We start from the raw sequence: 13,418 nt of genomic DNA, 5'->3' as shown, positions 1-13,418 counted from the left end.
AAACAAAAAAAGAGGAGGGTGCAAAATAAGGAGAAAATCAAAATCAAAATCAAAAGAAAGAAAAAGAAAGAAAGAAACAAAAGAAAATAGCACCCTCAAAGTCCCAAGTTGGCTGATGCTGAATTCAATCGAAAAAAAAAGATCAACTGCCATGTGTCATGGTCAGTTATATCAGCAGAGAGTGATGAAAGCATTCGACAAAAAGGTCAAGTCTCGTGTGTTCCGAGGGACCTTGTGCTCAAGAAGGTCTTGTCTTTCGTGCCCAATTCCAGGGGCAAGTGAACCCCCAAGCTATGAATGTCCATATGTGGTCAAGAAAGCCTTTTCAGGCGGTGCTCTGACACTTACAACAATGGATGGAGAAGTTCACTCGTACTGTGAATTCCGATGCAGTCAAGAAATACTTCGCCTAAGATAAAAAAAAAAAAACAAAAAAAGCAAAACAGCTCGCTAAGTCGAACACCCCAAAGGGCGACTTAGGCAAAAAGGAGCGTCTCGGTGGATTGAAAACCCGAAAGGGCGATCCAAGCAAAAGTTAGAGACATTTTAAAAAAAAAAAAAAAAAAAAGAATTTGCATCCCGCTGGATTGATCACCTCACACTGGGGCAATCTAGGCAAAAATTAGGGATTTGGCAAGTAACTGCATCTTGACAAGACTGTGTTCTATATCTGTCATCCGTCAGGAATTCTCGATTCGTCGTCGACTGAAGCTTTGAATACATCGAAAATTCAGAATGGTAGAGGAAAGGTCATTATGTTCAATGTAGCCCTCTCCAATATATATCACCGATTTCAAACTTGTACAGATCTGTGGAGTCTTGCCCTTTGCAGACTACCATTCCATCACATCAATTTGAGCTTTTATCCAATTATTTGCACTCTTATTTGTTTCAACTCAACAAATGTTTTGCATGTTTTTAATTGATAAAGTATCATTGTTTTCAAAGTAAACAAATTTTTCAAAAAAATTGTTCTTTAACAAAGTGAACGTTCACAATGATGGAAGGATACTTAGGAGATCCGCAGTGCTCTCCCGAGGGTGATATGATTACCAACAGGTAAGACATTTGTTCGTATCTCGAGCATAACTTTATCTTTCTCCTGTCGAACCTTCTTTGGTTTCTCCTCAGCAAGGTTGCTCAGTGCAGTGTTGGTGGAAGTTGTTTATCTTCATGTTCCCGGCAGTACAACATTCTTCCTCCAGGTCCCTGTTAGCGCTATTGTGGGGCATCTCCAGTATAGGTTTGTTTGAGCCCTACCGTGGGGCATTCCCAGCAAGGTTGCTGTTGAAATACTTTTGTGGGGCAGTTCCCCAAGCAGAGTGTTTACTGAAGACGTTAGTGTTCGTCTCTCCAGCAGAGCAGTCTTCTCCTCTCCCCGCAGGATGGTGTTGTTCCCTGATATCCCAGTTTCCAGCAGATCGCGTTTGCTCTCTGGTGTTTTTGGCCTTCCCTGTGGAAGAAGAGTAGTACCGGGTGGTTGATCCCTGGACGTGTGTTTACATGTCTGTTTGTCAGCATTCATCATACATTCATCATGCATAATGCATACATGCATAATCACAGCATTCGGATACTCATGATGCAGCTGTTACCGTGTATCTGTTGATGGTTGTCTCTTGCTATTTGTTGATACAGGTCTCTCCAGTAGATCCTCCCTAGCAGATATGGGTGTGTCTGATCTCTCCATGTAGAGCCAACCCCTTAAGCAGAAAGTGTCTATCCTTTCCTGCCATTTCCCCACTGAGATACATCCTCGTGGATGACGGTTGCTTCCGTTCCCTCCCTACACGGGATGGGTTTTCCCTATTGAGTTCTTTCCTCATTAGGATGAGTCTTGTTTCAGTCTGCCTTTTTGGATCGATCCTAAATTGGCTTCCTGTTGGCTGTCTCTTGTGCTTCCCTGGGGCATAAATGAATAGTCGCTCACTAACCGGCACTCATTCATCTTATCCTCAGCGGAATTTGTGGGCCTCTACCTACAAACCGGTAGTTGTAAGTCCTATCGTCGTGGTTTTCTACCTACAAGCTGGTAGTTGTAAAATCCCACTTTCAACCCCCCTAGCAGAGGTAACCTTTGTGGTTCATTCTGTTTGTTGGCTTCTACCTACAAACCGGTAGCTGTAAGTCCTATCTTTGTGGTTTTCTACCTACTATCTGGTAGTTGTAAAATCCCACTTTCATCCCCTTGGTGGAGTTAACCCTTTGTGCTCATCCTATTGATGACTGGTTACTTTTCCGTGGTTTTCTACCTACAAACCGGTAGATGTAATCCCCTCTTTGCGGTGTTGATATTCTTTTCCCTTTGGATACTTGCCTTGATCAAGCAGTATTGTTCCCATTGGGTCTTCCCCTTCTTTTTGGATACTTGCTCCGAGTAAGCAACTTTATCCTCTTTTGATTGGTCATCTTTTGCATACCTAGTCCTGGTACCCTGATGCCTTTCTTTTCGGTCGTTTATCCATCTAACAACCTGCAACCTGGTTATGGATAATCGTCCATGCGAGGTTATTATCTACGTTTTGACGGCTATAGATAATATATCTCATGCACTCTTTGGTCAATCTTTCGATTGTTATCTCCAGCAGAGTAAGATTCGTATTCCTGGTGGAATCGAATGTCCATCCTTTAACAAGACTGCTTTTCTAAGCCCTCTTCAGGATGTTGAGTGTTTTGGAACACAAACCAATTCACGCTTTGGCACTCAGGCCAATTTTTCCGGTATTCAGACCGAAGAAGTTTCCGACGATCAGGTCGATGTACTTATGTTTTTTCTGGTATTCAGACCGAAGAAGTTTCCGACAATCAGGTCGATGTACTTATGTTTTTTCCGGTATTCAGACCGAAGAAGTTTCCGACGATCAGGTCGATGTACTTATGTTTTTCCGGTATTCAGACCGAAGAAGTTTCCGACGATCAAGTCGATGTACTTATGGCACTCAGGCCAATTTTCCGGTATTCAGACCGAAGTGGCGTCCAGGCCAATTTCCGATGTTTTAGATCGACATCAAATCTCTCATACATCGATGCTCAGTATTCAGACTGACGAGCGGCGCTCAGGCCATGGTTATCCCTGTGTTACCATTTATTTTGGTATCCAGGTCGACGTTTCTGTTCGGTATTCAGGCCGATTTCTTTTTTCCGTTCCAGACGGATTTTTCTTCCAAAGACTGTTTCTTTGCCGATCCTGACAGGCATTGTTAATTATTTTCCCAGCAGAGTGCAAATTTCTACGGTTCTTAGTATTCAATCCCTGTTTACCCTGAAAGTCTGACAGCCGTTGCTATCATCCGTTCGGGTTCCCAGCTGATTGAATAGGGGCAGCTGTAGCACCTCAAATTTGCACCTATCATTGTACATACATTCTCATATTAGGTCATAACATAACATGGTCCACTGCATAGCATTGCATTGTCCCTTTTGCCTCAAGTGCAAGATCATCAGAAGAATTAGGTCAAACTGATCAGGAGATCAGTCAACCAAGCAAGCAAGCACAATTTCCAAGGAGCCAAGGCCCTAGGGTTGGTCCAACATGTTCACATGACTTGGGGATCCATTTGAAGTGTTTTGATCAAGGTTTGGATGTTCAGAAGTCATCAGTCAATGCACAGTCCATCAGAAACCCTAAAAAGTCAAACTTGGTCAACTGTGATTGATTTTATGGTTTTGATGGTTGGATTTGGTTTGAGAGAGCTTATTCATGTCCAAATAGGCCTCATATATCATGGCAAACATCATCATTGAAGAATTTGAAGCCAAATCAGAAATTTCCAAAAATAGAAACTGGACCTGTAACTTTTAACTGCCAAAAATGGAAACTTCTTGATCCCAAACTTACATCATGATACAAGATTCAAATGAATTTTTTCCCAACATGAAAGTTGAAGATCTTGTTCTCCCATTTCCAAAAAGTTCAAGAACACTCAATTCCCATGTATGGTTGGCAAGATATGATCGATTCATCTTCAAAAATTCTTGAACTTCAAAAGGCCATATCTCTCAAACCATTTGGCCAAATTTGGTGGGGTTTTTTCCAACAAGTCACATTTGACCTCCTCTTTCCAAAAATGTAACCCTCATGCACCAAAACCTCATGGATCAAAATGGCATTTTCTGACTTACTTGAATTATTTTTAGGTGAGGTAAAAAAGTGAACTTTTGATTTATGCATTTTCAACCAGTTTGGCTATTCAAAATTGATCTGAAATGTCATTTGAGACTTGTGGAAAGCCCAATTTCGTGGCCTTTGCTTATGCACCATCCCTTTAAGCCAAATGGTCCAAATTAGCAATTTTGATTAAAAAACAAAATGGTGATTAGCATTCCACTTAGCAATCATAAACAACAAATATATAGCTCATTTTCTGCCAGAAGAGAACCCTAGCAGCCACAGAAAGAACAAAAAAACTCACTCTCTCAAAATCTCATCTCTTGCCATTTTCAAAATCTGTCAACAATTGTCAAAGAACTCAACATTGCCTTGCTTAATACAACATCTAACCACCATCTTGAGCTTGTTTCCACCTTCATTTCACAACTGGAAGGCCATTTCCACGACTGTTTTTGCTAAGCTCCATCAATGGCAGTTCAAGGTTAAAGCCATTTCAAGCTATCTCGAGCCAAGCCAACTTCATCATTCAACTTTGGGGAGCTGGAGGAGCATCTGTTTCACTTCAACTTGGCCAAACAACAACTGTATTGCAACTGCCTTTCCAAATTGGTAAATTTTCGACCTCCTTGTTTCATCAAATTATCACATGCTTTAGAGAGGTCTCTTCATGCTGAGCTTCATGATAGTCTTGCTTTTGAAAATGATTGAGTATTTGTGAAGTAATCTGGATTTTAAATTTGATGTTGCATATTGTTTGTGCTCGATTCATGATTTGTGGTATGTTTTAATGAAAATGAATGATGGATTCATGTTGCTTGTTGTTTGCTGATCATTTTTGTATACCCAATTGTAATTTCTGGAAAAAAATTTGTTTGAGTCGATTGGAAGGGATGAAGATAGCTTGCTGCGTTTTGAAACCCTAGGTTGTTCTTGAATTTCCCAGATTTTCTTTCATTCACGTTGCATGGCCACTGTAGCCCATACTGGCCAATAGAAACATTTCCAGCCTTGGCCCTAAACGACCGTGTTTCAATTAGTGACCCTGGGAATTACAAAATTGCCACTGGCGTGGCATGTGACATATTGAAATATGTTGTTTTTTCATTTTAATTTCACTTTTGATCACAAACTTTGAAAAATCATAACTCCTTTGTTTTTAGTCCAATTTCCATGGGATTTTTTGCATTCTTTTCATCATGATCTCTACTTGATTGTCATATTTTTTCCAGATTTTTGTGATGAATGGATTTTATTTGGCATATTGGTTTGTAACATGTATCCACATTTTGCACATTCCACCAAATCATTTGTGAAATAGTCATGCTTTATCCTTTGACCTTGAAACTTTTTGTGCACAAACTAGACACATCCATGGTGATTTTGGTATAAGGTTCATGAATTTATCTTATCTGGATTGTGAGTTGTGATTTTCTGAAGTAGGGTGTGACAATTTGTGTCACACCATTGATGTGCAACTTGATGATTTTCATAGCCATGCTTCTTGACCTCAAAATGGATTGAATTTTTGCATGATTGAGCTCGTGTATATCTAGTTTACATGTGATTTTTTGTGGATTTGTTTATGGCATTTTCCAATTGATTGAGATTTTTGTCCCCTATTTGTTCTTATGTTGACTTTTTGTGACACTTGTTCCCATTTCATTTGTGAAATCCTCATACTTTATTAGATGGACATGAAATTTTACATGTGATTACTAGACATCTTAAGCTTTTCCATGGTTTTAGTCCCATTCATTTATCATATGCCATCCCTGATTTATGATTTTTTCAAGTTGATGCATGTTTGGTTGACTTCTTTAAGCATGTTCAAAATTGCCTTGCCTTTCTGATTTTCATTGATTGCCTTCTACTTGTCCAAATGAGATGAAATTTGACATGCTTACCATGCTGTGGGTTGTGATTCACCATGATTTATTTGGTGATTTTTGGAAATGTTTGAGATTGATTTTGATTCAAGTCTTGCTGTTGACTTCTATGAGCTTCTAAATGTCATGCTTTGACCTAACTTGTTCATGAAATGATGATGATGATTGATATGAATGTGAAACCAATTGGTATTGTTTCTTGATTGTTTGAATATGATTTTAGATACTTGATCTTTGCTGTTTTGATCTTTTCATCCCATTTTGACCCTAGGCTTGCCCTAGTGGTCCTGTTACTCACCTTTGAGCTCATGTTTTCAGGTTGACCAACAAATGACCAATGAGACCAATTCTTTTTGATTGAGCTTGCTTGAATATCATTGATTAACTTGTTTGTTTTGTAGGTGGCTTGGCTCACATGCCTTGAGCCTTGTGCCTTGCACATTCACTTGCTTATGATTAACTGTTGATGTCTGTTTCCTTTTGCTTTGTTTTGAAGTTGCATACTAATGTCTGCTTGACTATTTCAGGTGCTTTTAGTTGCTCAGTTCCTTGTGAACTTTTGCTTTGCTTTGCTTGTATAAGCAATTTGCATTGAGGTATACCTTTCTATCTTCATGTAGTCTGGAAGACCTGGCCTGTTACTTGGCCAGGCAACTGTCTGAAGTCCTCCTTAAGAGGCAATGTTTGTGGATGTTTAATTTGTCCTTGTACATATTCAAAGACCTCCTAAGTGAAGAGGCAATTGGCAGAACCCAAGGGATATGCAGTCTATCCCCTGCTATTCTGTGTGTCATCTGCTTTGCTCACACCACTGTGTTGATGCATTGCAGATACAAACCCAAGATCTTGTACAATTGTACAGTTGAGTCAGTATTAAATGTGTAGAAGGGTTCCCACTTTCTGAATCCACACATTCTTGTCTTAAGCTCTCCCAGGCCAGGGATAAGAGCTGTGAAGTCTCATCTTCACTCACCTTTCATCTGCTTCACCTTAGCCCCTCAATGGCAAGGTTAAGAGCTAACACTACCCAGCTCCAGTGGTTTGTTTGTTGAGGTTGATATGACCCCTCGACTAAAACCTAGCCTTGATGTTTGAGCCCCTTGTTGGTGTGTTTATTTCATGCTGTATGTGCTTGTGTGGTGTGATTGTATCCCCTAGGTTTGCTAGACTCCGCGTAGTCTCGTTTGCATGTCAATTAAGGTAGCACGGTTCCTTCGTATAGGACTTCCTTTCTTGCTTGAGCTTTCCTAAAACACAAACAAACATTATTCCCTCTTAAGGATACGTTAACTCCTTCTACTACAGATGAGTAAGTCTCCAAAGGTCGAGCATCAGGTAGATTGCGCAATGACGTTGTCCACTTAAAAAACACAAACCAACGGGAATAGTTTAGCCGAACTACGGCAACTCTGATTCTCATGTCCAGATGAGATACGTAGGCACGAGACGCGATGTCTCGTCGAGTTTGACTAACAACTAACACTAATTCTCTTCTCTCGCCCTCGTTGCGATTGAGACCTCCCCCTTCTCTTGCCCTAGTTGCAATCGAGACCCTTGCTTCCTGTGCAAGTTAGGTTAGGTGTGGCTTGCTTCCTGTGCAAGTCATGTTTAGGATAGGCTTGCTTCCTGTGCAAGTTAGCTAGAAACCTTAACTTAGGGACGACTTTGCATGACAACATCTAGGCTCGAGTCGTAGTCTCCCTAGTGTTGTGTCTCCCTCTGTTATCTGGTTAGGCTAGTCCTTTTTCCCTCCGTAGGGGAACTACGTCGCCCTGATCCTCATACCAGATGAGGTACGTAGGCAGGAGATGAGCTGATCTCTCCGGGCGTCTTTTTTCTTTTTTTGTGTGTGTTTGGCAACTATTAGGCTCGAGCTTTAGTCTCCCTATTAGTTTGTCCTTTCAACCTTTGTGTTCCTTCTGACGTCTCAGCGTCTCTTTTTGTTTGCGTGGCAACTATTAGGCTCGAGCTCTAGTCTCCCTTTTAGTTTGTTTGTTCGTCCTGTGTCCCTCCGTAGGGGAACTACGTCGCCCTGATTCTCATACCAGATGAGGTACGTAGGCAGGAGATGAGCAGATCTCTCCGGGCGTCCTTTTTTCTTTTTCAACCCTTTGTGTCTTAACCACCCTTGCGTGTGTTTTGGTTCGGATGCTGATGTAAGTCCAGTGATTGGCATTCGGGCTCCATGTTCGCCCTTTTTGTTTTGTTTGTGTGAGTTGTTTCTCCTTTTCTGGTTGGAGTCCGACATAAGTCCAGCGATTGGCAGTTGGTTTCCTGTGTGTGTTTTAGTTCGGATGCTGATGTAAGCCCAGTGATTGGCATTCAGGCTCCACGTTTGCCTTTTCCCGTGTTTGTTTGTGTGCGTGTCAGCCGAGCTACGAATGCTCTGATTCTTCTTCATCCAAGAAGATACGTATGCATAGGATGCGACATCCTAGCGAGCATGTGTCGTCTCCCCAGTCCGAACTACTTCGACTCTGATGTCTATGCCTGATAGACTAAGTAGGCCCAGGATGCGGTATTCTGCCGAGTCAGTCTCGTCTGTTTTCTTGTGTCTCTTTCAGCCAGTGTGTGTGTGTGAGCAGTGTTTTAGCAACCATTTTCCTTCCTATTGTGCGTGGATCCCGTCGAGTACGACGGATGCGTAGGGGTGCTAATACCTTCCCTTTGCATAACCGACTCCCGATCCCATTCTCTTTGGTCGCGAGACCATGTCTTTTCCAGGTTTACTCTGAGCGTTTCCTCTCCCTCTTTTGGGATAAATAACGCACGGTGGCGGCTCTGTTGTTCTTGTTTCCCCGCCGGTTTTTCGCGTAATGCGACAGGTGGCACAGACATGACCGGGCTAGATGCCGGCGTAGAAGCAAATGTAGGTGCAAAACCTTCAGGCATGAAGTTTGGCGGCATTCCCCACAGGAATCCGGCAGGCATAGCAAGCGTGAAATGAGCAGCAGTTGTAGGAATGGTAGAGGTAGCCAACACTAAAATGACATCCCTTTGAGGAGGAGGAGTTGCAGGTGTTGGAGAAGATTGGCTCTGTGCGGCTAGAACTAACTCCATCATGGCAGTCAGGCGGCGATCTCCTCTTTCAGGTCTCTATTCTCTTGCTCAAGATATTCCATGATTCTGGAGTGATTGGCGCAGGTATTGTATCGATGAGTCAGCTTGGCTGAAGCACAGAAGAAACACCAATGAGACATCAGGCGAAAGAGAAACCTGTTTATGCAAATGATGCATGAAATTAAATGTTTGATTATTTTTATTTCCAAGGAACTTTATATTATTTGCAAATATATGTATATGCAACAGTAATTGCAACAATTAGATATGACCAAAAATTCTCTTTTATTTATATAATTGGAAGGATTACACTGAGTACAATTTCAGAAACCAAATGAAAAATACAAGAGAAAAGGAGACTAGTCATCCTAAGGATCCTTAACAACAACGTCAGAAGATCTGGCTGCAGGTGCGTACTTCCTTCGAATGCGTCGAATCTCGGTCTCAAAAGAAGCCTTCATCTGAGTCTTCTCAAGGACAAGCTGGTCAATAATCTTCTTCCAAGCAACGAAAGACTGAGGCATGCTAGAGGAATATGAAACCTCTGGCTCTCTCTGTCTCTTCGTCACTCGGTCTTCAAGTAGTTAAATAAGTGCATCCTTATCCTTAGACTCAAGCTGCAACTCCTCATGCTTTTGGCTCAAAGCACGGAAACGCTCTTCCCACATATCCTTCTCTCTCTTCATCTTGGCGAGCGCGTCTTCCAACTCCTCTACATCTTGGTTAGGGAGAGTTAATGGCTCAACCACAACCATAGACATAGGTCTTTCACAAGGATAAGGCATCTTCAACTCCAAAGCTCTCTTCTTCACCCAAGTAGTGTAAGCTTCCAAAGCTACACAATTGCACAGACCAAGCTCGGATCTTCCTTTCCTATGCACATTATGCCAAGCATGCACAATCTTTTGCTTCAAATGTTGGGGGTCTTTACCCTCTTGATAGAAAAGACCTTCTAACAACATGATATTAGGTTTGTCTCTCAAGGGGAACCCAAGTTGACGACGAGGCAAAGCAGGGTTATAGTTAATTCCTCCTTGTGTACTAATGAGAGGCACATTAGAGAATTCACCACAACTATCAATAATCTCCAAACTGCTCAAAGAAGGATCATACCAAATTATATCATCATTGGTGAGAGACATAAGTCTCTAAGACCACCGTAGACATTATTTGTTCTCCACAAAAGCAGGCGTCTGAGGCAAGTGCGAAATAAACCACTTGTACATAAGAGGAATACAACAGACAATAGTTCCACCACCCTTAGAATTCCTTAGATGCAAAAAGAAGTACATATCACCCAACAAAGTAGGCACAAGATTACCAATCAAGAAAATTATAATGGCGTTAACATCAACAAAACCGTCAATTTTAGGGAACAAAGCTAATCCATAGATGAGCAACACAAAGATAGCTTCAAAAGCGTCCACACTACCGGCTTGAGCAAAGGCAGTAGCTTCCTTGATGAGGAAATCAGAAGGCAACCCAAATAATCCTCCTTTCTTCACCCAATGAGCCTCTATCTCAGACTTCTTCAAGTGAAGAGCTTCAGCAATAAGATGAGATCTGGGAATCTCTTCCGATCCACTAAATGACACTTTGTTAGAAACAGGTATTCCCAAGAGATGGGCATACTCCTCCAACATAGGCACAAGCTGATAATAAGGAAAAGTGAAGCAACGGTAGAGAGGATCATAGAATTGCACCAATACACTCAAAAGTCCTTCAACCACATCATCATACAAGATAGACAGAAGCTTCCCATGACTTTGCTTGAAGTCCAAGGGATCTAATACAAAGGATGCTAGCTTCCTTAACTCTTTTAAGTCAGGACATCTGAAATTGTACTTCTTAGTGTTCCTTCGCCCACAATCCATGGTCTGAAAATATTTGCAAATAACACCTCAGTTCCTTGAAATTTTCGTGTGATAAATGTTATGATGCACATGAATGCATGAATGCAACAATCACAAATAAGGGATCACACACAAGGCAAACAAACAAAGGTCAAGGGATGAATCAAGTCATTGTCAAGATCAATCATCCATTTTGGTGGATTATGGTTTTCACCTTATCAACACCCAAGTTCCATTGGTATTGACAAGACTTGATTGGATCAACCAAGAATCGAGGGTTTGTTGTAAATCACGAGCATGAAGTATGGGTAAGAACCATCCCAGAGGAGTGTACAGAGGATAAAACCTGTAGATCATGTTCTAAAAAGTTCCCAGAGTCTTAATTCCATCTATCGGATATTATAGGTTAAGATGACTGACTCATCGACCCATAATATTCTCAAGAGAAACTCGTCTGAGTGTAGTATCGTGTAACAACTATTATCAAGTCTACACTTGAACAGCCTCCGCACTACGTCCTAAATAGGCCAAGAGGGGATAAATGTTCTACGATCCTCAGCTTCCTGGACCCCAAATTAGAGATAGTAATGCCTAACCACAAATAATTGTATGACATTTCCAAATCCAAAAGGGTCTCCACTGAGCAGATGGATCTCAAGCCAACTTGTTAAGGACTACTCCACACAAGTCGAACATGACTATACCATCCTCCTATCTTAATTGCACTCAAGTTCGGGTTAGAACTTATCTCACCACTCAGAGATCACCAAACACAACAAGTAGATTATATCACACAAACAAATATACATACATCAAACATACAATTATATACACACAAAAAAGTAGGCTAAACCCACTGGATACTACTCCCTAGTAGAGTCGCCACTTAATTTCTATAGTGGTAAATTCATGATCATCAAGCTATGGGTAAGCAAGACATCAAATAACAAGAGTCGCCACCGAGCTTTTAAAGTTTCCAAGGGAAAAGGGAAAAGTACGAACAACACCCAAAAATAAGAAGTTTTCAAATCAAAACTAATAAAATGCCAGAGATTACAGGTAAGGGGGTTGGTTACACAGAGGGAAGGTGTTAGCACCCAAAGTGTCCTAGGTACTCCTAGGGAGCCCTTTCTTGTGTGCATATGTATTTTGTACAAATGATGTTAGCAAGCAAATAGAATGGGGGGATGAGAAAAGAATTCATTAATTATATTTTTGTGTTTGACAAGACCTTCGGACTTGTGCCTACGTACCAACATAAAAATGAGGGATCAAAACCTCGTAGTTCGTGATACAAATTTCAAAGTGGATGCATTGGTTTTAACAAAATTTTAGTTTGAACGGCACAAAAGGCCTAAAAATGGTTTGAATGAGTTAGTTTTTTTTTGCTATTTTTTTTGAAAATTTTAAGTCAAGTATAGTTAAATTTATTTACATGTTTATTTAAGAAAATAAGTTTGAAATGCAATGGTAAAAGGCCAAAGTTTCTAGTTTGCAAAATGGTCTAAGTTTAAAAAAAACAAGTACAAACAAAGAAGTTTTTTTAAAGGAGGGAGAGATTTTGAAATTAAAGAAGTGGGGAGGAGATGAAGAGACTAATCCTAAGCATAAATTTAAAAGTTAAGAGTTGAAAAGATCTGACCAATTGGTTGTAATCCAATAGACAAGAATGTCATATAGAAACCTAAATTCCCTTGGACATTAGAATCAAGCAACACACAATGCATACAATATTAACTTGAAGATCAAGGCATTAAATAAAGGTAGCCACATCCAAGCTTAGCAACTCCATGATCTTCTTCAAATTTGCCCATGTAGCAGATGAATTCCATAATGCCATAAGTCACACGTTCAAAATAACAGCTTCACAATGATCATGTTGCAGATGAACTCAAATGGATCTTCAATGATGTAGCAGATGAAGTTTCAGATTACAAGCACTTGGTTACATGAAAGTTGGCATTATCCAAGTCCTTTGCATAAGGAGTGTTGCCTAAATTCTAAGTCCAATTGTCTCATAACAAAGCAACAGTCCACACAAGATGTTTTTTATGGTTTTTTTTATTATGTACATTAATGGCCAAAGACCATACAACCAAACACAATATACACAAGCAAAAAATATATCATAAAATATGGTCCAAATGAACAAAGTGAAAATGACATTAACATAAACAATTAGAATGGTATGAATAATGGCAAATGAATAAGGCTTAAAAATAAAGTGCATTAAAGTAAATGACTTGAAATTAAATGTTAGTTGTTAATGAGTTAGGAGTTAGTATTGCTTTTGATTTTTATTTTTAAGTCATTCTTTGGAGAACACTCAACCCACTTATCACAAGCATGGATCCTTGAACCAAGACATCTTCCAAAGAAAGGAAAAAGGCCAAGTTTCCACACAATACCATGAAAGAGGGGAGACTTACAATCTCACTAACTAGAATGATATGCCTTTTGTGTCAAAAATTTAGCGTCATGTTAAACCATCGTAATTGGACTTATGTA

Source organism: Lathyrus oleraceus, chromosome 6 (genome assembly GCF_024323335.1).
Source record: "Lathyrus oleraceus cultivar Zhongwan6 chromosome 6, CAAS_Psat_ZW6_1.0, whole genome shotgun sequence".
NCBI lineage: Eukaryota > Viridiplantae > Streptophyta > Magnoliopsida > Fabales > Fabaceae > Lathyrus > Lathyrus oleraceus.
Note: the sequence above shows the minus strand (reverse complement) of the source record.